This window comes from Macaca nemestrina, chromosome 8, assembly GCF_043159975.1.
Source record: "Macaca nemestrina isolate mMacNem1 chromosome 8, mMacNem.hap1, whole genome shotgun sequence".
In the NCBI taxonomy this organism is placed as follows: domain Eukaryota; kingdom Metazoa; phylum Chordata; class Mammalia; order Primates; family Cercopithecidae; genus Macaca; species Macaca nemestrina.
In genome coordinates this window covers 39,138,043-39,163,974 of record NC_092132.1, presented here as the reverse complement: position 1 = coordinate 39,163,974, position 25,932 = coordinate 39,138,043, and the positions used below count along the sequence as shown (strand labels likewise).

At 37.9% G+C, this 25,932-nt stretch overlaps 1 protein-coding gene across 2 annotated transcripts in view; it reads left to right on the top strand.

Moving 5' to 3' along the window:
* The window catches only part of LOC105475999 (oxidation resistance 1), a 469,579-nt gene that overhangs the window by 11,875 nt on the left and 431,772 nt on the right, over positions 1 to 25,932 (top strand). The window lies entirely within an intron of this gene.

Genomic DNA, 25,932 nt, shown 5'->3' with positions numbered 1-25,932 from the left:
TAATCTAAAATCTTTCTAAAATAGGCGTTTTTAACCTGTAGCTCACTGACATGGATAGAATTCAATTAATTCACAAACCTGGACAGAGAAAATGACATCTTTATTGTTACTGATCTCTAATTGAAATTTGGCATTTTCATTAATTATGGGTGTGCGTCACAAAGCACATTAAGAAATTAGCAGTACCTGTCACTTTGTCACCAGTGGAAGTCACAGAGAATATATCACATTACAATTGTTTGCAGATATTTTGAAAAATCATTTATGCTCATCACAACTTTGAAAATATGATTATTAGACCTACTGTTAGAACTTTTTATTTCAAGTATAGTTGACTCGAACAATAGGAGAGTTAGTGGTGCTGACCTGCCACACAGTTGAAAATCCACATAACATTTGACCCCTCAAAAACTTAACTACTAATAGCCTACTGTTGACCAGAAGTCTTACCAATAACATAGTTGATTGTGTGTGTTATACATATTATATACTGTATTCTTATAATAAACTAGAGAAAAGAAAATGCTATTAAGAAAATCATAAGGAAGAGAACATATGTTTATACATTAAGTGGAAGTGAATAATCATAAAGGTCTTTATCCTTATCCTCTTCACATTGAATAGGCTGAGAAGGAGGAGAAAGAAGAAGGACTTATCTTGCTTTCTTGGGGTGGCAGAGATGGAAGAAAATTCACTTATACATGGGCCCATACAGTTCAAACCTGTGTTGTTCAAGGGTCAACTGTATTAATAAAGAAACACATAGACTGTGTCAGAATTTCATTCTTTTAAAATTTGATAAACTTTTTCATTGCATTTAGTTTCATTTGAAATCCTATGTATCTCACTTTTAGAATGTATTATAGGTTTTACAGACTCCCAGAGGGATTCATAGAACCAAAAAAGATAAAGAACCAAAATCTTTCTTTGACTCCTCCCAGTAGTAAGTTCTATTCATTGTGAACACTGGCTTGGTCCAGAAAGCCAGAACTATTGAAGGTGTTCTGATCACACTTGTGCTTGATCTGCCAGATGTCAGCTATGCAATTCCATAGGAAACACTGGTTCTAGCAGGTTTCACGCCATTTGCTGAGTGGGCACGTTTCTGAGCATCTGTAGATTCTCTGTGGGCTTTCTAAAGGGCTTTTCCTATGTGGAGCCAACGCAGTCTTAGAATTCTAAGTGCTGTGTACAACCCATTGTAACATTTCCTATCAGGAGGCCTAGGTTTTAGACCATCCCATATGCGTGACTCTGGATCCCTGGAACCCCAGATGGGGAGAGGCCACTCTGAGTCTATTGGATTCAATCTTATGTGTTTGTGAATTCCAGAGGACCGATGTCAAACTTCCAGGCCCATAGATCAACGATATTTTTGTAAGTTTTAATGTAGTTCCCTGGTAGGCTGGGTATGACTTAAATGAACATATCACCCTTGACAAGATCTATACTCTTACCTTTTAAACTTTATTTATTCTAAGGGCTGTTATGCCAAAGCATATCATTTGAGTGACTTAAATATCAGTGGAGGTAGTAGTCAAAGGGCATCCCCCTGAGGAGTAGGAGAATCGCTTCCCCATGAGTCATATTTACAATTAGATACATACCCATTTTACAGCTAAACTTTCTATTTTAATAAAGCTCATTTCATTTTCGACTCCCTGACAGGAAGTTTTGCCTCTTTTAGAGTAAAATCTGCTTTAGTTTCACTTGTGTCATTGACCTAACTGAGGTCAGTGAAACCTCACAGTTATTTAGGAATTTCCTGAAGTTACTAAAATGCTCTTACTGTGGCCTTCCTGATGTATTCAAGGAATGCTAATCATAGTGACATCTGCCAAATCAAAATATATTTACTGGGAAACAGCAGTTTTAGGTTGCAGGGAACTTTTTTCTTTTTTAACTCTTTGAACAGCGTCTTCCCAAATGCACAGAACATTTTTCTAACAAATGCTGGGGATCCAAGTATGTGCCAGGCACTCAGCTGAACACAGGATACGATAAGGGGTAAAGCGAACATGGCCCATGCTTTCATGGAGCTCATAGTATAAGGTGTGTGCTGGGGAGAGGATGTCAATTAGACTACCTGGGAGGTGCTCTGAAGGCCAAGCAGAGGGAGCCAGGAGGTTACGCTGCACGGGAATGGAGGGGCTGCCTAGGTTGAAGGCCAATTGGAGCTGGGGGCAGGAGTAGAGAGGTGTTCCAGGCAGAGGAAATAGGTTGGCACATAGGAGAACACAAAAGATGGTCACAGTGTCTGGGGCAAGGTGAGTGTGGGACCAGATGGAGGTGGAGAGGTAAGCCAGTGCCAGATAATCCAGAGTCCTCTTGGTGAGGCTAAGGATTTTGGTCTTTGAAGCAGGGGGTGACATGATCCACCATCCTTTATTGGAACAGACATAATGATATCTATTTTCCAAGAGAACAGATAATATTTGGCAAAATCAGCATGCCTAGCAACTTAAAATAAAAGCCTTCTATTTAAACATAATGGACATGATCCATATACCGTAATACATATACAACATTACAAATGTGCCTTCACCTCTGGACCGCAAGCTTTCAGTTTCAGTGCTAGCATTAAATTACTTAGGTTCTCTGGGGTTCTGAGGGGAGGGAATTCTAAACCACTTGCCTTTGTCATTTGCCTTTGAAGAATTGTTTGTAAAGTTTCCATTATAAAAAAACTATTAACATTAACTTCAATCTTTTTTTTTTTTTAAAGGCTGTTAAAATTATTCAGCTGTTTTCTTGCTATTGCCATAGCTTACTTGTTTATTTGAACTTTATTATAAAGGGCTGGAGGTATTGTTACTGTAATTGAATTGAATTGACTAGCAAAACAGTCCCTTATAGGGATGGTAATCTCTAGTACATTTAAATTTTTATATAGATATGTATTTTTGTTTTTTAAATTATACTTTAAGTTCTAGGGTACATGTGCACAACGTGCAGGTTTGTTACATATGTATACATGTGCCATGTTGGTGTGCTGCACCCATTAACTCATCATTTACATTAGGTATTTCTCCTAATGCTATCCCTCGTGCCTCCCCCCACCCCACTACAGGCCCGGTGTGTGATGTTCTAGAAAATTTTGAGTCTCCCATTTGATTAGCAAACATGAGCCAAAGTCATACTAAACAATCATGTACATGCCCCTGTCAGCTACTCCTCTGAATTAATAGTCCTTGCAATCTTTAGATCATTTGAGTAAGAATATAAAATGCAGTTTTCATTTCATGTGTATATTTTTTTAAATGGGAAAATTTTGTCTGCAGACTAATTGGGCACCATTAACTACCAGTGGGAGTTAATTACTTGCCAGCTCATTATATTATTCTCATGGAAACTCAGAGTTTGTTTGTGGATATTTTGGAGCATTGGACAGTAACAAGTGTCCTTCCGTTTAATGCTGCCACCCTGGGTCTGTGTGTCTGCATATGTACAATTTCTGAAACGTTTCACGTGAAGCAAAGACAGCTTGTGCTGAAACAGCTGGCCTCCACCTGCACTTGGGAGGCTCATTATTAGTCCCCAGGTACTTATTATCTAGTAAGCAGAAGACGTAAGAAGTTGCATATTGATTCTGCATCGTGAGGCACTTTCAAAGGCCCCTTAGACAAGGATATTCAGAGATGACTAGAGCAGTTGCAGAGAATTATTTTTCCGTGTGTGTGACATCTTTATACATGATGTCAACAAGAGCCTTAGAGTCTGACTACTATCAGAGGACCTTGTTCTCTAGCAGGTTCTGTTTTTGAGACTGTACTTCTGTGAACATGCATCTTTATGCAGCTTTCCTTTGTGGACTATCCCTCCTTCTGGGAATGTGTGTCTTTAATCTATGCAACATTCCTTTGTGGACTGCCCTCACCCGGTAACCGACTTTTTCAGTCCTGTGGTAGATGTGGGGCTAATCTGACACTTTTGCTCCTGTTCCCCTAGGGGCAAGCATGTGAACTATCCAGCCAAATAACTTTCACTTCTAGTCACAGTGAGTTGCTCAAGGATGGATTCATGATCTAAGCTGGTAAAATGATGACCATATTCCCTAGGATTTTGACAGAACGCTAAAAACATGCTGTTTTTCTTATGGAGGTAGTTACAATGCTCTTAGGATTCTTGCCTAGTGCAGCTGATGCCCATCTTTGTTATCCAGTGGAGGAAGCCTGCCTGAAAGTGAAATTAGTCAAAACAAAACAAAAAGTGAAAAACTACATCTAGCCCATTAATCCCACTACACCTGCAGCCAATATGATTCCTGAATATTTCAGCTGCATTAACCCATTTTTCACTTCTATTTAAGCTAATTTAAGTTAGATTTTTTTAAATGAAAAGAATTAAAACATAAATGCTGCCTAAACTGTCCCTACGCTGACTGAGGTGGAAGCAAGAAGGGAGAGTCTGAAGATATCATCTGGTATAGATGTAAAAATTTCTGTTGCCCTGAGACAAAAAGAGTTTGTAAGAGAGACCAAAGAAGGTGGTAACTTTTCTGTCCTGTTTCCATTTTCTTTAAGTAGCACTGGATGTTTTAACAAAAGCTTTTTACATTCCGAGGTTATAGAATCCCAGTTTTTCTCATATACAGAAATAAGAGACTTTGTGTTGCTATGTATTACAGAAACAAACATAAATGAGCTGGATGAATCCTAGTTACAGCTTTGCCATTTGAAATCCATGGATACATTTATTTCTCATGCATTTCCTTTTAGCATGAGGTATTCTAAGGTCTATTGTTCAATGAATAAGGTATTACAACTCCAGTAATGGTCTGTAACATGAATAACAAGATTAGAGGGAACAAGCAGTAAAAATAATAAAAGACAAATTATCTTGTCGATTCTCTATTTCTAGTAACTCAGCAATAAAAGCCATTTATGTTCTCATTTGGACGTTAAATAGCTAGAAAATATGAGTCAGTCATTTTGGATGCAAAATTCTGCCGCAGCTTCATTCCATTTGGTATCGTAGGTATCAGTTTCTTACAGACATTTCCTTCTAACAACAGGAAAGAAAAGGTACCCAATACAGTAATAAAAATGAGTATTTCAAAAGTCCTGTAGACTTAAAGTGGAAAGCAGAAAAACAGAGGAACTAAAATGACATTTCTGGTATAAGTTTATGCTAGAGGCTTATTTTTCCTGATTTCTTTATGAAAAGACATGTGAAACATGTATAAATTAGGATTGTTCATGGCTAAAAGGAGGTCAGGGGTATTGGAGGTATTATTAAGATTCACTTTATCTTACATTGCTACTTGTCCTGTGGATAATTTCTGCTAAGAAGGGTTATAAGATAAGCTTTTTAACTAAAAATAGAACATGGTTACTAAGCTATAAGAAGAGATAATCTGCGTATTTTTTCAGTGACCAGAAAACATTGTCTTCCAAGGTGCAGTCTGACTGGCCTCCAAGTATGTTATGAAATACCTTGGTTGGCTTACTTCTAATTAGAGGGAAAAGTGCAATAAACACCAATTTCCCACATGGCATCATAGAATGTACAAAGTAAGGTGTTCATTATCCCTTATGATACTGCAATAGGAAAAATAGGTTTCTCCTTCCCAGGTAATTTAAAGGGAATAACATCCCATTTCAAAAAAAAAATTCTGTACAAAAGAAAGTAGCATGAGCATAATGAAACTCTGCTGTATTTAGTGAACCAATGGCTTAATAAACTATTGCCTTGGTGACAAAAAAAAAGTTCTGACATTTGTATCTATAAGAAATTTTTCTGGTAAGCAAAATTAGCATTCACATTTAAATTTGGTGTTTGCTTCCAATACTTGATTTGTTATTAGTTCCTGTTTCTACAAACCTATATAGCTAACAGAGCAGAGCTCCTCTGAGCTGTTCCAGCCAGATGGAACATTTCATAGTCTCACATGGGAAGTGGCTGGAATCCAAACTTCTGTGCAGTGGAGTTTCCTGTGCATTTGGATCTGTCTGTAAGTTCTTCTACCAAAAGGAGTGAGGTGTGAAGCATATCCTCTTGCCATGGCCACACTCATGCAGAATGCAGAGGCTGCTGGATGGGACCTACAGCTGCAGCCTGAAGACAGCTGGCCATGAAAACAGATGGGGTCCCTGGGCTATGAGAATTTAGTACTGGCAGGTGAAGTGTATTGGAAAATGTGGGAGCCTCCTTAAATTCTGTGAAATTAAGAAAAGAGAGAGCTGGGCTTGCAGAAGTCCAAGTGTTGACTCTGAATTCATGAGCACTGCACTTGGAACATTGCTGACAGCCTGAGCATTCTGTTATTTACAGTACAGACTCTGATGCAAGGAAGGGACTGTTCCAATGCAGAATAGCATGGACCACAGAGGAGCAACATCTGGGCAACAAAAGTAGAAGGAATGTCCAAATAATTTCTATAGCCTGTCTTGAATGTGGTTCTGACCAGAATTGATCAGAGTTGATTTAAGAACACCTCCCTTGACAACCTAAAAGCATATATATATATATAGAGAGAGAGAGAGAGAGAACGTATGTGTGTATATATGTGTATATAAATATATATATGTGTACATATATATAGTATATTCTTAAAATACTTGCATAATAAACTGTAAGTCATTTTCATTCTGAATTTCAGGGATTCACAGTTCGTTCATTCATTCATTCTTTCATTCAGCAAGTTTATTGATTGTGCACTCTTTGCTAAACATTGGGGAAAAAGTGGTGAATAACACCAGAGAAATCCTTCCTTTCACAGACTTTGCTTTCCAGTTTATAGTGACAGTCATCCAAGAGACATACCTCAAAATAATAGGAGCCATCTATGACAAACTCACAGCCAGCATCATACTGAATGGGCAAAAGCTGGAAGAATTCCCCTCAAGAACTGAAATAAGACAAGGATGCCCACTCTAACCACTCCTATTCAACCTAGTACTGGTAGTCAACCAGACCAATCAGGCAAGAGGAAGAAATACAAAGCACCCAAATAGGAAAGTAAGTTATCAAGCCATCTCTCTTTGCTTCTATACCAAGAAAACTCCAAAGACTCTTCCAAAAGACTGCTCGAACTGATAAGCTATTTTAATAAGTTTTTGGCATACAAAATCAATGTACAAAAATCGGTAGCATTTGTATACACTAATAATGTCCAGGCTAAGAGTCAAAAAAAGATCACAATCCCATTTACAATAGCCACAAAGAAAGGAAATACTTAGGAATACAGCTAAACAAGGAGGTGGAAGACTTCTACAAGGAGAACTATAAAACACTGCTGGAAGAAATCAGAGATGATACAAATAAATAGAAAAATATTCAATGCTCATGGATTGGAAGAATCAATATTGTTAAAATGGCCATACAGTCTAAAGCAATTTATAGATTCGATGCTATTCCTATCAAAGCATCAATGTCATTCTTCCCAGAATTAGATCACACTACCCAATTTCAAACTATCCTACGAAGCTATAGTAACCAAAACAACATGGTTACTGGTACAAAGACAGACATATTTATATGGTTTGGCTATGTCCCCCCCTCCAAATCTCATCTTGATTGTAGTTCTCATAATCCCCATGTGTCATGGGAGTGACCCAGTGGGAAGTAATTGAATCATGGGGGCTGTTACCCCCATGCTGTTCTCATGATAGTGAGTGAGTTAGTTCCACCAGATCTGATGGTTTTATAAGGGACTTTCCCCTTTGCTTGGCACTTCTCCTTGCTACAGCCATGTGAAGAAGGACATGTTTACTTCCCCTTCCACCATGATTGTAAGTTTTCTGAGGCCTCCCCAGCCCTGCAGAACTGTGAGTCAATTAAACCTCTTTCCTTTTTAAATTACCCAGTCTCAGGTATTTTTTCATAGCAATGTGAGAATGGAGTAATACACACATAGACGAATGGAACAGAGTAAAAATCTCAGAAATAAAGCCACACAATCTGATTTTCAACAAGGTTGGTAAAAACAAGCAATAGGGAAGGGACTCCCTATTCAATAAATGGTGCAGACATAACTGGCTAGCCATATGCAGAATAATGAAACTGGACCCTTATTTTCACCAAATACAATAATTAACTCAAGATGGATTAAAAATTTAAATGTAAGATCTCAAACTACAAAAATCCTAGAAGAAAACCTAGGAGATGCCCTTCTTGGCATTAGCTTTGGCAAAAAATGTTTGGCTAAGTCCCAAAAAGCAATTGCAACAAAACCAAAAATTGACAAGTAGGACCATTTTAAAGAGCTTTCTGCATAGCAAAATAAACTGTCAATAAAGTAAACAGGCAACCTATAGAGTGGGAGAAAATATTCACAAACTAAGCATCCAACAAAGGTCTAATGTCCAAAGTCTATAAGGAACTTAAATCAATAGCCAAAAAACAAATAAATAAACCCATTAAAAAATGGGCAAGGGACATTCACAGACACTTCTCAAAGGAAGACATACAAATGGCCAACACACATATGAAAAAATACTCATCATCACTAATCAGCATAGAAATAAATAATCAAAACCACAATAAGATACCACCTCCCCACCAGTCAGAATGGCTGTTATTAAAGTCAAAAAACAGACGATGCTGGTGAGGCTGCAGTGAAAAGGGAACGCTTATACATTGTTGGTGGGAATGTAAATTAGTTCAGTCATAGTGGGAAGCAGTTTGGAGATTTCTGAAATAACTTAAAACAGAGGTACCATTTGACTCACTAATACCATTGCTTGGTATATGCCCAAAGGAAAATAGGTCATTCTACCAAAAAGACACATGCACTCGTATGTTCATTGCTGGGCTATTCACAGTAGCAAAGACATGGAATCAACTTAGGTACCCATTAATGGTGGATTGTATATAGAAATTATGGTATATATACATCAAGGAATACTATGCAGCCATAAGAAAATAATGGAATCATGTAGTTTACAGTAACATGGATGGAGATGGAAGCCATAATCCTAAGTGAATAAATGCAGAAGACCAAATACTGCATGTTTTCACTTATAAAATTGGAGCTAAACACTGAGAATACATGACCCTAAACCTGGGAACAGGAGACACTGTAGACTACTGGCGGGGGAAGGAGAAAGGAAGATGTGACTCAAAAAACTACCTATTGGGTATTGTGCTCACTACATGGGTGCAACACACCCATGTAGTAAACTTGCATTTATACTCCAGTATCTAAAATAAAAGTAGAACAAAAAGTCTCAGTGGAAACCATTATAAATGCAAGATTTGTATTAGCATTAAATTGCATCATTCTTGGAAGTAAATATAAACAAACAGAACAAAAAAACAAGCACGCACAGCAGTCTCCCACTTAACTGTAGTTTTCCTTTTCAAGGTTTCTGTTACCAGTGGTCAATCACAGTCTGAAAAATGGAAAATTCTAGAAATAAATTTCATAAGTTTTAAATTGCTTGTCATTCTGAGTAGCATACATGTATTAGTCCATTTTCACACTGCTGTGAAGAAATACCAGAGACTGGGTAATTTATAAAGAAAAGGAGGTTTAATAGACACAGTTTCACATGACTGGGGAGGCCTCACAATCATGGCAGAAGGCAAAAGGAGGAGCAAAAGCACGTTTTATGTGGTGGCAGGCAAGAGAGCATGTGCAGGGGACCTGCCCTTTATAAAACCATCAGATCTTGTGAGACTTATTCACTACCATGAGAACAGCAAGGGAAAAACCCGCCTCCATGATTCATTTACTGCCCCCAATGGGTCTCTCCCACAACACATGGGTATTATGGGAGCTACAATTCATGATGGGATTTGGATGGGGACGCAGCCAAACCATATCAACACATGATGAAATCTGCCATCTTGCTGTGGCCCAACTGGGATGTGAATCATCCTTTTGTTCAGTGTATCCATGCTATAGATCCTGCCCACCCACAGCCTCAGTTATCGTAGCTATTGTTGCAGTACTGTAGTGCTTGTATTCAAGTCATCCTTATTTTACTATTCATAATGGCCCCAAAGCACAAGAGTAGTGATGCTGGAATTTGGATATGCCAAAGAGAAACTGGAAAGTGCTTCCTTTAAGTGAAAAGGTGAAAGTTCTCAACTTAATGAGGAAAGGGAAACTAATCACATGCTGAGGTTGCAAAAATCTACAGTAAGACTAGATCTAGCCAAGAAATTGTGGAGAAGGAAAACAAAATTTATGTTAGTTTTGCAGTTGCACCTCAGACTGCAAAAGTGACAGCCAGAGTGCGTGATGAGTGACTAGTTAAGATGGAAAAATCATTAAATTTGTGGGTGGAAACCATGAACAGAAACATGTTCTGATTGATGGCAATTGGGTTTGGTAATATCCTGGGTTTCAGGTATCTACTGGCAGGTCTTGGAATGTATTCCTCTGCAGATAAAGAGGGACTACATAAATAACATAAATAAGAGCTCTGAAGAAAACATTCTGACAATGTGATAAAGCATGACAAGCATGAGGGTTGGTAAGCGGTAACAGAAAAGAGAAGGAACATGAGGATTGACCTGAGAGTTGACCAATATTTAGAGGATAAGAAGACAGGGGGGCACCAGGCAAGGGAACTGAGAAGGAGCAGCCTGTGAGGTAGCGAGAATCAAGGAAGTAGTCCTAAGCAAATGTTTATGTCACTGAAGAATGTTAAGCCCAGGAGTGACCTGATCAAATGGATGCTTTCAGGAAGCTTCGACCTGGTTGCCAATGGGGCAGGACTAGAGCAGGGTAAGAGCAGAGGCAGAGAAACCATTTAATGGGCTGTTGCTGTGACGTGAGAAATAAGGACTGCCTGGACTATGATTGTAGCAGTAGATGTGGTAAAGGTAGCTGGATCTGGGATATATTTCGAAGGTAATGTGCAAAAAATGGTAGTACACAGATTTACTGATGGATTCAATATTGGATGTGAGGGAAAGAGAACTGGGCGATCTACTTTTAGATCAATTCTACAGAAAATACTCATCTGAAATTTTGCTATCTGGTCTGTAACAACATGAGAAGCTTGGGCCAAAATGTAAATCACTTTTTTTTTCCATTGCAAGATTCTTTCAAGGAAGGAAGTACATTGATTTACATTCTAGCACAGTCCCTTATCATGTCATAGACTGGAAGGCACTTCCAGACAGCCTCATACGCAGATCTTACATTGCAACATTGAATTAGATGAAGTCATCAGTGAAAGCCATTATTACCAAGTGGTTTATCCAGTCACATTCTTGAAAAATTGCTGATTTTTTCATTGTACGGGGTGTTGTGGTTGCCAACGTTACTTGGAACTACACACAGATAAGTTATAACATACTTTGTGGAGCAATGCCTTCTTAAACTTATGTGTCTTGGGTTATTTTGTGCTGCTATAACAGAATATCTGAGACTGGATAATTTATGAAGAACAGAAATTTATTCTCTCTCATGGTTCTTGGAGGCTGAAAAGTCCAAGATCAAGGCTTCAGCATCTGGTGAGGGGCTTTTTACTGTGTCCTCACATGGCAGAAGACAGAAGGACAAGAGAGGGACAAACTCTATGTCCTTACATGGCAAAAGGGCAAAAGACAGAACCCATTCCTCCAAGCCCTTTCATAGAGGCACTTATCCATTCGTGAGGGTGGAGCTTTCATGACCTAAACACTTCCCAAAACACCCTGCCTCCCAACACTTTTGTATTGAGGATGAAGCGAAGCTTCCAACAAATGAATTTTGGGGGACACATTCAGACCATAGCATTATGATTTCTAGATTTTCATATGGTCAGTTTGATTTTTTTTTTTTTTTTTTTTGGTAAGTAGGCACATAGAATAAGCTGAGGAAAACATTTTTTTTAAAAAGTGAATTACTTTGTGTTTACGAAGTAGGGTCACAGGGTGTATTAGGCCATTCTTGCATTGCTATAAAGAGAGGCCAGGCACGATGGCTCACGCCTGTAGTCCCGGCACTTTGGGAGGCCGAGGTGGGCAGATCACAAGGTCAGGAGTTCGAAACCAGCTTGGCTAACATGGTGAAACCCCGTCTCTATTAAAGATATAAAAAATTAGCCGGGCTTGGTGGCATGTGCCTATAAATCCCAGCTACTTGGGAGGCTGAGGCAGGAGAATTGCTTGAACTTGGGAGGCAGATGTTGTGATGAGCCAAGATGCACCATTGCACTCCAACTTGGGTGACAGGGCAAGACTCTGTCTCAAAAAAAAAAAAAAAATACTTGAGACTGGGTAATTTATAACGGAAGAAGGTTAGCTGTCTCAGGGTTCTGCAGGCTTTACAGGAAGCATGGTGCTGGCCTCTTCTCAGCTTCTGGGGAGGACTCAGGAAGCTTACAATCATGGCAGAAGATGAAGGGGGAGTAAGCACATCACGTGGCAGATGCAGGAGAGAGAGAGAGAGAGAGAGAGAGAGAGAGAGAGAGAGAGAGAGAAAGGTGCCACACACTTTTAGATAACCAAATGTCATCAGAACTCACTATCACAAAGACAGCACCAAGCCATGAAGGATGTACCTCCATGATCACCTCCCACCAGGCCCCACCTCCAGCATTGGGTATTACAATTCAACATGAGATTTGGGCAGGGACAAATAGCCAAACCATATTACAGGGCAACTCAAGCAAACCCTTACTTGTTCTTGAAAACTTAACTCATGGGCCACTTTTATGAGGCCTTTTATATCTTTTAACCATTCTACATGTTTTTCCTTTGTGTTTTCACAACACACTGTGTATTTTACCATTATCATAGCATTATTATAAATCAAGAGTGGTTGAATTACCTTTACCTGCCTCCCCCTAAACTGGAGTAGAAGGAAGACTGTGTCTTATAACTTCAGTACCCAGTAGGATGTATAGAATATTGTAGATATTTAATTAAATCCTTATAAACCAAGTGGTGTGATCTTAATTTCAAGGAACAAAAGGATAATTGTGTACACTGGTGGGCATAATGGTTAGCACTTAGCTTTAAGGTAACTACCAAGGCAAAGCCTTCATTAGGTTAATGACAATCCAAGGTAAATGATATCAGTTGCAACCTCAAATATAAGGATAAGAGGTTTTAGGATTTAAATGAGGATCACACATTGGACTTAACCATCTCTATTAAAAGAGAGCAACTGGCATGAGTGATAGTGCTTCAAAAATAAAGGACATTACTGTATATATTGTGTCTATATATACACATACATATACACTGTATATATGTCTATTGTTTATATGTGATGTATACATATTATAATGTGTACATATAATAACCTCATTGCCACTTGTTATACAACATGTTATGCATGACTCATTATATGCATAATTCATTATATAATGTTACCATAAGATTTGAGATGCTGGGATCTAGTAATTTTTTTTTTCTTATTTGCTTCTTTATTATCAGCTGGAGTTCAGAAGTGGTATTTGGCAAAACCTCTGAGAATCTAGAGTTGATTATAGTTTACAAGCTGACCAGTTACCATCCGGTGCATCTAGGTTTCTTAACAAATCACAGTTTGTGAAGCTAAGGTGTTTTACATTCAAAAGATTTTTTGAGCATCTACCATGTGAAAAAGTACCAGGTGCCATTAAAGTGCTAGGCACTGTAGGGGAATAGAAAGATGAATTAGACATGCGTCTTGTCCTTAGGGAAGAGTGAGATGAAATAACTGCCATTTCTTTGTTGCACATACCTCCACATACTCAAGGATAATGCAAACTGAACCTCTGTCCTGAAGAGTGAGTCACGCTTCCTTGGTGGAGATCTCAGAGCCTGGAAGTCTTCTAGCCTGACAGCGTCATGTCTGTTCTTCTCACTGATTGTTCCCAGAAGTGACTGCTTTCTTCAATTCTTGGAATAGTTCCTGTAGGTGTACCACTCATTAGGAAAGATCCCAACTGTGACAGCACTTTTCAAAGCCAGTGTTGTTTGAAGTCTCCTGCTGGTTGTCCCAGCCTGCAGTTCTTCGAGAGTCTCATGGGCTTATAATCAACTTGCATTGTACTCCAATCCCTTCTCATTTCCTTGTTTTGCCCTGAAGCAATCAATGTTTCTATCAACTTTCACTTAGCTACAGGTGAGTTCTCCAAAGATCTCTTTCTTACCCTGTTCCTAAAAGCAGGAGTAAAAAGAATTAGTGATCGCCCCAAGCTCTTTTAGGTAGTGATAATAATGATGATAATACTAATAATGATATCAGTAATATTTATTGAGGGCTAAAAATAGCTGAGTTCCCGTTCTAAGTGATTGGCAGATGTTTTCTCATTTGTTCCTTATAACTGTGGAAGGAAGATAGCATTATTATTACATTTTAAGATGAGTAACCTAGTTAAAGAGAAGTTAAGTTCTTGCCTATCACTTTCCTCATTTCTTAGCACCAACTATAAAACCAGCGCCATATTGAGTTCTGGTTTTCCCATAAGCTTCCTATGATTGACTGAACTCTAGTGATCACCTGTTTGTGTTGATGAATAGCAGTAAGGCCAGTGTACATATTAGGGACTAAATATCATCTCTGGCTGTCATGCTGTCCTTGGACAAACAGGGAATGTTTGTATGGTTCTTGAGCTTGTATTGAAGGCTGATGCAGGTTTAAGAGAGGAAAGATAATACTGGGACAAGAGTAGTCTCAGGCTATGACACCTAAGTCTTTGCCCATGCTCATATGAGTGTTTCTTATTTGTGGCTTACAATTTTCATGTATTTGTTTTGACCTGAATTGGTAACAGAGGCTGTGTGAACATTGGTTTTCCTTGAAAAAGTTACTCTTCACCTCTAGGAGGAGTCCAAGCACACCCTAGAGCTGTGATGGTGACGCTACTCAACATTATCACTGCCATTTAGAAGCACTTAGGCCTGAAACTGCATGTGTTTCATGTGCATTATTTTACTTAATCCTCATAAAAACCTCATGAGGTTGATTCCACTGTATTATGAACACAGTAATCTGCATATAGCAATCCATGTGGCTGATTACTCATTCCTTTATAAAATGACCCGAACCTCATGATTGGGAAGACATTAGATGAATGGACTCAGATTTTATTTTATTTTATTTTACTTTGTCTCTGATTATATAATTTTATTTTGTCTTATATTAGATATATTATTTTTTCCTGGATTAGATAATTTTCCTGAGGAGGAGGATCCTACCACTTATTAAATACAATATTGTGTCCCTTAATAATACGGAAGCATTCTGAGAAATGCATCTTTAGGTGACTTCATTGTTATGTGAACATCATAGAGTGTGCTTACGCAAACCTAGATAGTATAGCCCATAATACATCTTGGCTATATGGTATAGACTATTGTTCCTAGACTACAAATCTGTACAGTACATTACTGTACTGAATACTGTAGGCAGTTGTAACACGATGGTATTTGTGTATCTAAATATTGTTAAACATAGAAAAGGTACGGTAAAAACACAGTATTATAATCTTATGGGACCACTGTCCTATATGCCATACCTAGTTGACTAAAATGTCATCATGCCAGGTTTGACTGTGCCTGCTATTTGGGGAGCACTATCCTAGCTGTTTCCAAATACGTTCTTATTTCTACCAATCTTATTTAGTGTAAATATGGATTTAGAATGTATTTTCAAACATGCACAACTCTTTGCCTAAGAACACCTTGGGAAAGGAGTAGAGAGAAATCTATAAGATAAAGGAAATAAACAAAAAGTGGTGAGGGGACTTAATGAATATGGAGCAGATGTTTAACATGGAGAAGAGATCTTTGCCAGCAAGCTATTGCCCTGGCAGATACATAAAGGTTATCACTGTGGGAGGCAATGATCTGGCAACACACCAAATGTAAACCTTGCAAAGGAATATTGCAATAAAATTTGGTTGGTAGTCAACAACAATTTTTCTTATAATAAGTATGATATGTTTGCCTTCTCTATCAGATATGCTTCTGCTTATTTATGCATAACAAGTAGGGATGGGGGAAAAATACATCCTTACAATAGGAATCTGTATTAGTCTGTTCTTATGCTGCTAACAAAGACATACCCAAGACTGGGTAATTTATAAAGAAAAAGAGGTTTAATGGACTCACAGATCCACATTGCTAGAGAGGCCTCACAATCATGGCAGAAGGCAAAGGACGAGAAAAGGCATATCTTACATGGAGGCAGGCAAGACAGTGTGTGCTGGGGAACTGCCCTTTATAAAACCATCAGATCTTCTGAGACTTATTCACTTAATCTATCAAGGTAACAGCACAGGAAACACCCGCCCCCATGATTCAGTTACCTCCCACGACATGTGGGGATTATGGGAGATACAACTCAAGATGAGATTTGGTTGGGGACCCAGCCAGATCCTATCAGAATCAATCATGATAATAAAGTCTCTGTCTCTATAATGCCAGTGTTTTCTGCAGTATTTTATGAAAGTGAGTGGAATGGAATAGAATGCAACAGAATAGAAAATATGCAAAGGTGGATACCCAGAGCCATCAATATTGACAGATGGAAGATGCACATAGCTGATTTGAGCTATAGTATCAAATAATACTTTTTTATTGTTAGAAAAACTTTCTGGAGGAAGAAACAAAACAAACAAACAAACAAAAAAAACAAACAAAAACACCCCAGAACAAAAGCAATTGTGTTTAATGGCAGAAGGGTAAAACCTTTACTGATCTGTCCAGATTGAAACACTTTCTTTTCTTTCCACTCCAGTGACCCTGAAAAACAAAACATGAAAAAGACGCATTTATAAATATATATGTGTCTGTGCATATTTTATATGTATGTATGTGTGTGTGTTATATGTAATAACATTGCTTATTTAATCTCACATATATACAGATATACAATGAGTTGGGATAAGCTAGACAATATTGTATGTTAGCAATCAAACCCCAAATCTCAGTGGTTTAGACCACAAAAGTTTATTGCTCACTCATGTGAACTTACTTTATCACTTTGTGTTCATCGCAGATTAACTGCACCTCTCCTTTACCTCATTTCATTCTAGACTGAGGCTGACAGTGTAGCCTATACCTGTAATATTACCTATCTTTTAACAGAGAGAAAGATAAGAACATGGCAGACCTCATACTAGATTTAAGAGCTTCTGTTCACACGAATCAATTCTTTCCACATGTCATTTTGTCAAAGCAATTTAATGTCAGCATGGGACAAGTATATATAATCCTCTTGTAGAAAATATTTTTGAATAATAATACAAGCTACTACAGTACAGTAGCACATTAGAGTGATACACAAAACTAATACTGTATCTGTAGGAGAAAGTATTGGTGGGTGTTGAATGCAGTGTAATTTTCAGAATGTAATTGTACCCAGGGCAACTGTTCCATCTGATTCTAGGTGTGCACTTTTTTTTCCAGGTGGTTGGGGTGATGGCCATAGTAACATAATCTTGCTTTGTGGCATTAGCCTCATTTATTCTCATATACTCTTTCTCTTTATTCTTCATATTAATGTCATTGAGACACTTTCTATATTAAAAAGTTTACTCCCAATATTTTTAAATCAACAGATAATTATTGAGAACTGACTTTGTGTCAGTCACCTTGCTGCATGCTTGACTATACCTTGATCTCATTCAGAAACACTGTTTCTTAGTGATTTAAGGCCTGTAGGAAACAGTTAATTTCAGATTAAAAAAAAAAACACTTTGTGCATGAATGAAACTACATCACAGTTTTGTGGGAAGAGACGGACACGTTGTAGAAAAGTTACAGAGTGCTTGGGACCATAGTTACAGAGAAGGATTGATGGGATTTTGTCAGAAGTCAAGGAAGAAGTGGGGTGAAAGCCTTCTAGGCAAAGAAATCAGTATAAAGAAGAACATATAGGCCGGGCGCGGTGATTCAAGCCTGTAATTCCAGCACTTTGGGAGGCCGAGACGGGCGGATCACGAGGTCAGGAGATCGAGACTATCCTGGCTAACCCGGTGAAACCCCGTCTCTACTAAAAAAAATACAAAAAACTAGCCGGGCGAGATGGTGGGCGCCTGTAGTCCCAGCTACTCGGGAGGCTGAGGCAGGAGAATGGTGTAAACCCGGGAGGCGGAGCTTGCAGTGAGCTGAGATCCGGCCACGGCACTCCAGCCTGGGCGACAGAGCGAGACTCCGTCTCAAAAAAAAAAAAAAAAAAAAAAAAAAAGAAGAACATATAAATGTAAAGCATGTCTGAGAAATAAAACTAGTTCTTTATAGTTAGGGTATAGAATTTGGGGAAAGCATAAAGATACATCTGGATATATGCAATAAGAGAAATTGGAGATATTTGAAACAACTCATCATCTCTATCTAGAAAGGTCAACCTTCCTGAACTTCTGAGTATTCTCACTGGCACCCTGACTGAGTATTCTCACTGGCACCCTCACTGTGCAGTCTGACCTCTTTGTTTTTACTCACCCCTTTTTTTTTTTTTTTTTTTTTTTTTTTTTTGAGACGGAGTCTCGCTCTGTCACCCAGGCTGGAGTGCAGTGGCGCGATCTCGGCTCACTGCAACCTCCGCCTCCCGGGTTCACGCCATTCTCCTGCCTCAGCCTCCGGAGTAGCTGGGACTACAGGTGCCCGCCACCAAACCTGGCTAATTTTTTTGCATTTTTAGTAGAGACGGGGTTTCATTGTGTTAACCTGGATGGTCTCGATCTCCTGACCTTGTGATCTGCCCACCTTGGCCTCCCAAAGTGCTGTGATTACAGGCCTGAGCCACCGTGCCCGCCCTTTACTCAGCCTTTTCAATTGAGCACCAGGGTGAATCCCATGGTTGCTTTGTATGTATTAACTTTGGTTAATTTGAGTCCTGCATTTCCCATTTTCTATGACTATCTAAGATTTATACTTCAGCATCTTTATTATGGCATATTCCATTTGGATAGAGTGATGTAGCTCCAATGAATGACCTAAAAGATGACCCTCCTCTAACTTACTTTCTCATGTTGATTTATATATTTCTGTCCAACATATACAATGTCCCCTGTTCTACTAGATCCTACAGTTAATGTGTTTAGAAAAAGGAATTAATTCAACAAAATGAGTCATTTGCAACATGAAATGCACCGTGAATCATTGTTTTTCTGATGTTCTACAAATATTCGACCCAAGGCATTCAGTGACTCATGTGTGGCATAAGAACTGTGCTGTACAGACATTTCAGAAGCAGATCGAAAGGTAACCTGCTAGGAAAACCATCATTGCTTTAGTTACTTTTTCATAAAAGTTAGTGGTACAGATATTGCACAAGAAGCTCTTGTGCATTATCTTTTTGAAGAGATTCAATTGAATTGAGGTTGGGAACACTATGTATCAATGCTTTACTTTCCACTAGGGAGGACCAATCTCTTCATACACTGCCTTCCAGGGTATATTTCTGCAGAAATTAGTTGGACAATGTTCTTCTTTTTCCCAACTCTTTTTCATTTTTATGTCTGGATTAGACGATGGATAGTCTGGGTTTAGAACTGGAATATTTCAGAGTGACTCAAACCCATATGTTTTAAAATGTGACAATTTTAGGTACAAAAATGTAAGTGATAAAACCAACGTCATATAAAAGATGCGACTATAAACCAGCATTTTTGACTTTCAATATAGTGTTTTGGGGGGGCATAACTGTAAAATTGCCCCAGAATAAGAACAGTGAACACATTACCCGGAGCCAAAGATTTGAAGAAGCAATGCTTGTCACTGATGAGGTGGTGTTTATAAATTTTACAGTCACTTTATATTTCAGCTATACTTATGTACTGATTTCACTACTTAGAAAATTGAGTCATTTATTTGAGAGTTGAGGAGGCTTCCATGTTATATATGTAGAATACAACAAATATTTAAAATTTATTATAATAATTTGTTTTTTCAATTTGATTGATTTCAGTACTCAGTCAATAAGAAAATAAAAAAGATGTATTCAGGCTTTGAAATTTACAGGGACTGGGAGCTCAGTCAGGTTTTGAACTTCAGGTTTAGGCCCATCTAACTTTTGTAATGCAGTTGTGTAGAAGAGCAAGGTTTATATTGAACAATACCTGCCTCTGAATCCCTGCTGTGATGCCCTTGTTAGCAAATTTTATCCAATCAAGACACCATTGATTGTAAATAGTACCCTGACTTTAGGGAGGCAAAGAATCTGAGAAATATATAGTACCTCTCTGATTTTGGTAAGTTAAGTAATAACCTCCTTTTTTTTTTTTTTTTTTTGAAACGGAGTCTCGCTCTGTCACCCAGGTTGGAGTGCAGTGGCACAATCTCCACTCACTGCAAGCTCCGCCCCCCGGGTTCACGCCATTCTCCTGCCTCAGCCTCCCGAGTAGCTGGGACTACAGGCGCCCGCCACCTCGCCCGGCTAGTTTTTTGTATTTTTTAGTAGAGACGGGGTTTCACTGTGTTAGCCAGGATGGTCTCGATCTCCTGACCTCGTGATCCGCCCGTCTCGGCCTGCCAAAGTGCTGGGATTGCAGGCGTGAGCCACCGCGCCCGGCCAGAACTTGGCAATTTGTATACCTTACTTCGTTCAATCATTCAAGGAAACCTACTAAATAGGTTAAAAACCAGGATTCAAGGTCACTGTTGGCGTAGGGTTTATGGTACACATGCTCAAAACACAAAAACCTATATAATGAAATATTTTATATATTGGAATAAAATGTATAACACATAAACTTGTTTTAACTAAAATTTAACTAAATATTTTAAAATTGGTGTGGCTTCCCTTCCAATACCCTTCAGGTGAGTATATTTGCGTATGTGTTTCCCCTTCCAAAATTGTGATATCTACTAGTGATTTAATAAGTATCATATATATTTCAGTAATTTTTGCTTGACAAAAGTAAGACATCATCATTCACTTCTCTTTTTTTGACTATGCAAATTATTAACAAATTAATCTGTAAATAGTAAAAAACATTAAAATGCCTTATGTATTTCATTAGATAACATTGCCTTAGTTTTAATTATTTTCACAGGAAAATTGATTCAATCAAGTCTTTTCTGACTAGTGATTGTAATCCTGACTAGTGATTGTTATCCTGACTAAATGTGTGTTTTATATCAAATCCTCTTCAATTTAGTTTGTTACTGTATGACGATTTAATCTGTCTCTCATCTCTAAATGGTAACTGGACTCTATGCTAAACCAAAATCTTGACTTATCACCTCAAATTCCTAAATATTTATATTTTATTCTTTTTTAAAAGGCAAACTGGATTCTATGTCTTTTGCTTGAAGACACATTTTCTTGGAAAAGTGTTTTGAATTTAATCATTTCTTCTGTCTAAAGTCTAAGCTTACAATTATATCTAATAAGTAAACTGTCAGACTAGCCAGCTATTCTCAAAAAACGTTGGACATAATCATTGTGCGTTTTAATTTGAAGTCAAATGAATCCACTGCTTTAAAAATCTATGAGAACTACAAGTTCATTTTGTTTTAAAGGCTCTAAGCCAGAGCTGTCTACTAGAAATATAATGTGAGCCACATATGTAATTTTAAATTTTCTAGTAGCAACATTAAAAAAGTAAAAAGTAGGTGAAATTATTTGTAACAATACATTTTATCTAGCTCAATGTGTCAAAAATATTTTCATTTCAATTTGTAAGCAATACAAAAAAGTATTACTGCAATTTGATTGAACATTTCTTAGATTAAGTCTTCAAAATTTCATATGTATTTTAAATTTACAGCATATCTCAAATCAGCCTCTTTGTAAGGGCTCAGTAGCCACATATGGCTAGTGATACCCTCTTGGAGAGCTCAGATCTATTTGACGGAACATATATTGGCAGGTTCTACCTTTTACTGAAGGGAATTTTAGTTTCATGGTTAATTGGGGTTAATTATCAGTAATAATCATAATGTAACTCGCTGTAGTTATTACGTTAGCTAATATATGGGCAGAAGTCCACCTGCCTAGTTTAAATATATTCCTTATGTTTGGTTGAGAGAAAGTATAAATATTTATATCAAAATTACCTTTCTTTTTGCTACATGACACTTAAAGTAGTATAATATTTTATAAAGAAAAGAATAAAAACTGGGTTCAGAGATTTTGTGATTTTGCTTTCCAAATTAGAATAAATTAGGTCTAGGAAAAATATTATGTAGAGAAGAGTCATATTCACTGAAATTGAAGGTGTTACACTACTTTCTTTGCCCATGCACTCCATCAATTAATTGTATTTTAATCATTTGACTTTTATGTTTCACTCTTTTTTTTGGTAGCCAAATTTGTGTTAACAAGTTTTCTTAATTTCCAAAATATATTTTATAAAGAGGTAATAAAAAAGTTGATGTGTATTTACAGCCTAAGTTCCATCATGAGTGAAAGTATATGTTTTCAAACTTTACTTTGGAGAGTCAAATTTAGGTGATAACTACTTTTAAGGGTTAACAGCTCTAGGTAAGGCAAACACTCAAATTAAATTTAGTTTAGGAGACAGATTTAAATAATTCTTTTCATGACTTTGCTAGTAATTATTTCACTACAATAAAAATGATCTTTGATCTATTTGTATTGGGAAACATTTGATTAAAATAATATTTAATGATTTATTTGGCTGTGTGGGTGGATGATAATTTTCTACATTCATTTTTAATTCCATCTATCCCCAAAATACACACCCATTATTCTCCGCAGTGGCTGCTTCTCCTGTTTTTTTTTGTCTGCCACTGTTCCCTTTCATTTCTCCAGGCCCAATATCTCTTCCTAGCAGTGTTCTGTATCTAAGATTCAATTTCTGGGCCGGGCGCGGTGGCTCACGCCTGTAATCCCAGCACTTTGGGAGGCCGAGGCGGGCGGATCAGGAGATCAGATGGAGACCATCCTGGCTAACATGGTGAAACCCCGTCTCTACTAAAAATACAAAAAATTAGCCGGACGCGGTGGCAGGCGCCTGTGGTCCCAGCTACTCAGGAGGCTGAGGCGGGAGAATGGCGTGAACCCGGGAGGCGGAGCTTGCAGTGAGCCGAGATGGCGCCACTGCACTCCAGTCAGGGGGACAGAGCAAGACTCCGTCTCAAAAAAAAAAAAAAAAAAAAAAAAAATTCAATTTCTGTTTTATGTATTTGCTTCATTACCATTATGTAACTATATTCCTTGGTACTTCCTTCTGTTTTGTAACATCTAACAAGGATAGAGAACATTTTATTTGCTATTTCTAACTCAAAGCCACAGTTGTATACTAGAGAAAAAACTGAGGATTCTTTGTTCTTCTTAAATACCTAGGAGAGGATATAAGAGACTACCTAATCGACTTAGATTTTCAGAAAGCAACATGTTTGAGTTATTTCTTATTTTTAGGTGACCCTTCTTGTGAATTTCCCCCCATTCCTTCAGAGCTCTTTTTTTCCCCCCATTAAAATGCAGTCTAGATTTTGAAGAGCCAGGGATGCTATTATACACATTAGTTTAAAAAGTTTCCTTGTGCTGAGATGTTCTTTGGGGACATCAAAGGAATAATTTTCCTGATGGCTTGGGCAATATTAGACATAAGTGTTCAGTTTTAATCTGCACGTAAGATTCAACAATTTTGGATTCACAAAGCACTGATGTACAAATCCTTAAAGTTAATACTTTTGTTTCATTCCTATATCATAATACATTGGGGTTTAAAGCTACAGGAATCCATTATATCTTGATCTCATTAAACATACACTTAACCTATGACAAGAAAGCAGGTAATAGGGAGGAGCCAGCTCCCTATTAAAATAGTTCAAGATGTTTACCAAAAGCAAATGGAAAGCTTTGTTTACAAAAATAGCTGTACATGATGTTCACAGCAATTTTAATTGTAATAGCTGAAAACAAAAAAAATTCCAAACAAGTTTTACAAATTGTAGTATATTCATAAAATGGAATACTGCTTAGCAATACAGAGAAAATGGTGTACTGTTATACACAGAAACATGTATGTCTCCATGACTTTACTTTGAGTGAAAAACTAGTACGTTTTGTATGATCCAATTTTTGTGAATTTCTAGAACAGACAAAACTAATGCGGGTGATAGAAATCAGAAGAGGAGTTGCTTATGGTCTAAAAGGGGAAGCAAGATAATTTTCTGGAGTAATGGAGATGTTCTATTTCTTGATTGGGATGTTGGTTACATGGTTGTGTACAACTGGTAACCCTTACCCAACTCTACACTTGGTAATTGTGCATTTTGCTCTGTGTAGATTTTACGTAGATTTTCAAAATAGATTGTAGATGTTAACAAGCTTGTGATAATAAAGGAAAATATTAGCCAGCCCAAGGGAGAGAAATAAAAAGGATTGCCAAGATGAGTACAAGAAGCTCTTGTAGCTTCACCTTACCTAGCAGGAGAAGGGGATACTGACGATACTTAAATTTCTAAAAATAATAACGGGATTATCAACAATTGGGAAAAGGAGGAAGGTATAGCATGAATCATCAAGAAACATCATTTTATTCAGAGTTGGTAGCCAACAAGTGACCTAAAATAAGAAAACGTTAGAGGAGGTTGCTTCCTGGGAATGGTACTGTGGAGGGAGGCGTGGGCATGCTAGAGCACTGCTTTTCAGCATAAGTTTGTCCATGGATCAAGTATGTTACTGTGTATACACAGTGCTTTGATGAAAATAACATTTTAAAGATGTTTTCATGTCCCCATTGTCCCCAGGATAACATTCAAAAGCTTCAATCCATCATGGTCTGGCGTCCCCATACCCTTCTAGCCTTATCTTTTGCTAGTCCTTTTTCCTCCTCACACTCCTCACCCATCCATTGTCTTCTGGCTTCCAGAACGTGTCTTACTCTGTTTCATCCTGGGCTTTTTCCCATAATGTTTCCTCGGGTTGAAACACTTAGCTCTTCAGTTCCCATACTCACTGGCCTAAGGGTTTTCTTTTTCTTTCTTTTTTTTGTGTGTGTGTGTGTTTTTTTGTTTGTTGTTGTTGTTCTCTGTTTTAATCTGTATGTAGCTCCAGAATGAAAGCATCCTAAGGATGGGAACTCTATGTGGATCTTTTGGAAGGCTGCATCCTCACCAGCTATAGCAGGTGCTTAGGGCTGTAGTTGATTCCCAGTCATATATTTAAAATGAGTACATAGTTTGACATTTTAAAATAGTAGCATGACTTTAAGAAGCAATGTAAGTGTTGGATTCTAAATCTCTGCCTGTTTGTAGACAGCTCTCAAGATATTAAGCCAATGGCTACAAAATCTTGGGGTGATATTTCTGAGGATAGAGTAAAAGTGGTGATTGTCATATGTCCATTTTCTGAAAATAAGTGGGGACCACTTGTATTAATCAATGATTTCCAGAGAAATGGAACCAAAAGGACACACACGCACAAACACACACACGCATACACACACAGAAATTTATTAGGAGAGATTGGCTCAGATGATTATGGAGATTGAGAAGTTTCACAATCTGCTGTCTGCAAGCTGGGGGCCCAGAAAAGCCAGTGGTATAGTTTCAATCAAGGACAGAAGGCCTGAGGATCCCGGGGCTGATGGTGTAAGTCCTGGTCTGAGTTTAAAGGCCTGAGAACTAAAGGCACTGATGTCCCAGGTTGTCAGAAGTTCCATCTCAAGAAGACAGCATATTTGCCCTTCCTCCACCTTTTTGCTTATGTAGGCCCTCAGTGATTGGAGGTTCCCTGTGCACATTGGTAAAGTGGTGAAGTGATGTTCTTTACTCAATCTGCCGATTCAAATGTTAATCTTTTCCAGAAACACTCACACAGACACATCTAGAAATAATGTTTTGCCAGCTATCTGGGCATTCTTTAGCCTGGTCAAATTGACACATAAAATTAAACATCACACCTCTTTAGGTTAATAACCCAATATTCACCTGTTCAGACCTAGGAAAAGGGCCCAAGAATTCCTTGCTTTCCCTGTATATTAGCTGGTTCCTCCCTATTAACTGCTTTCTAGTTAGATCAAAATCCAAAGAAAGAAACTGCAGGTGAATATCTAAACATCAGGAAGCTTTTACATGATCGCCTATTGATTAATGCTTAAATGCTACTTCTTTAAAAATGATAGACTACATTAG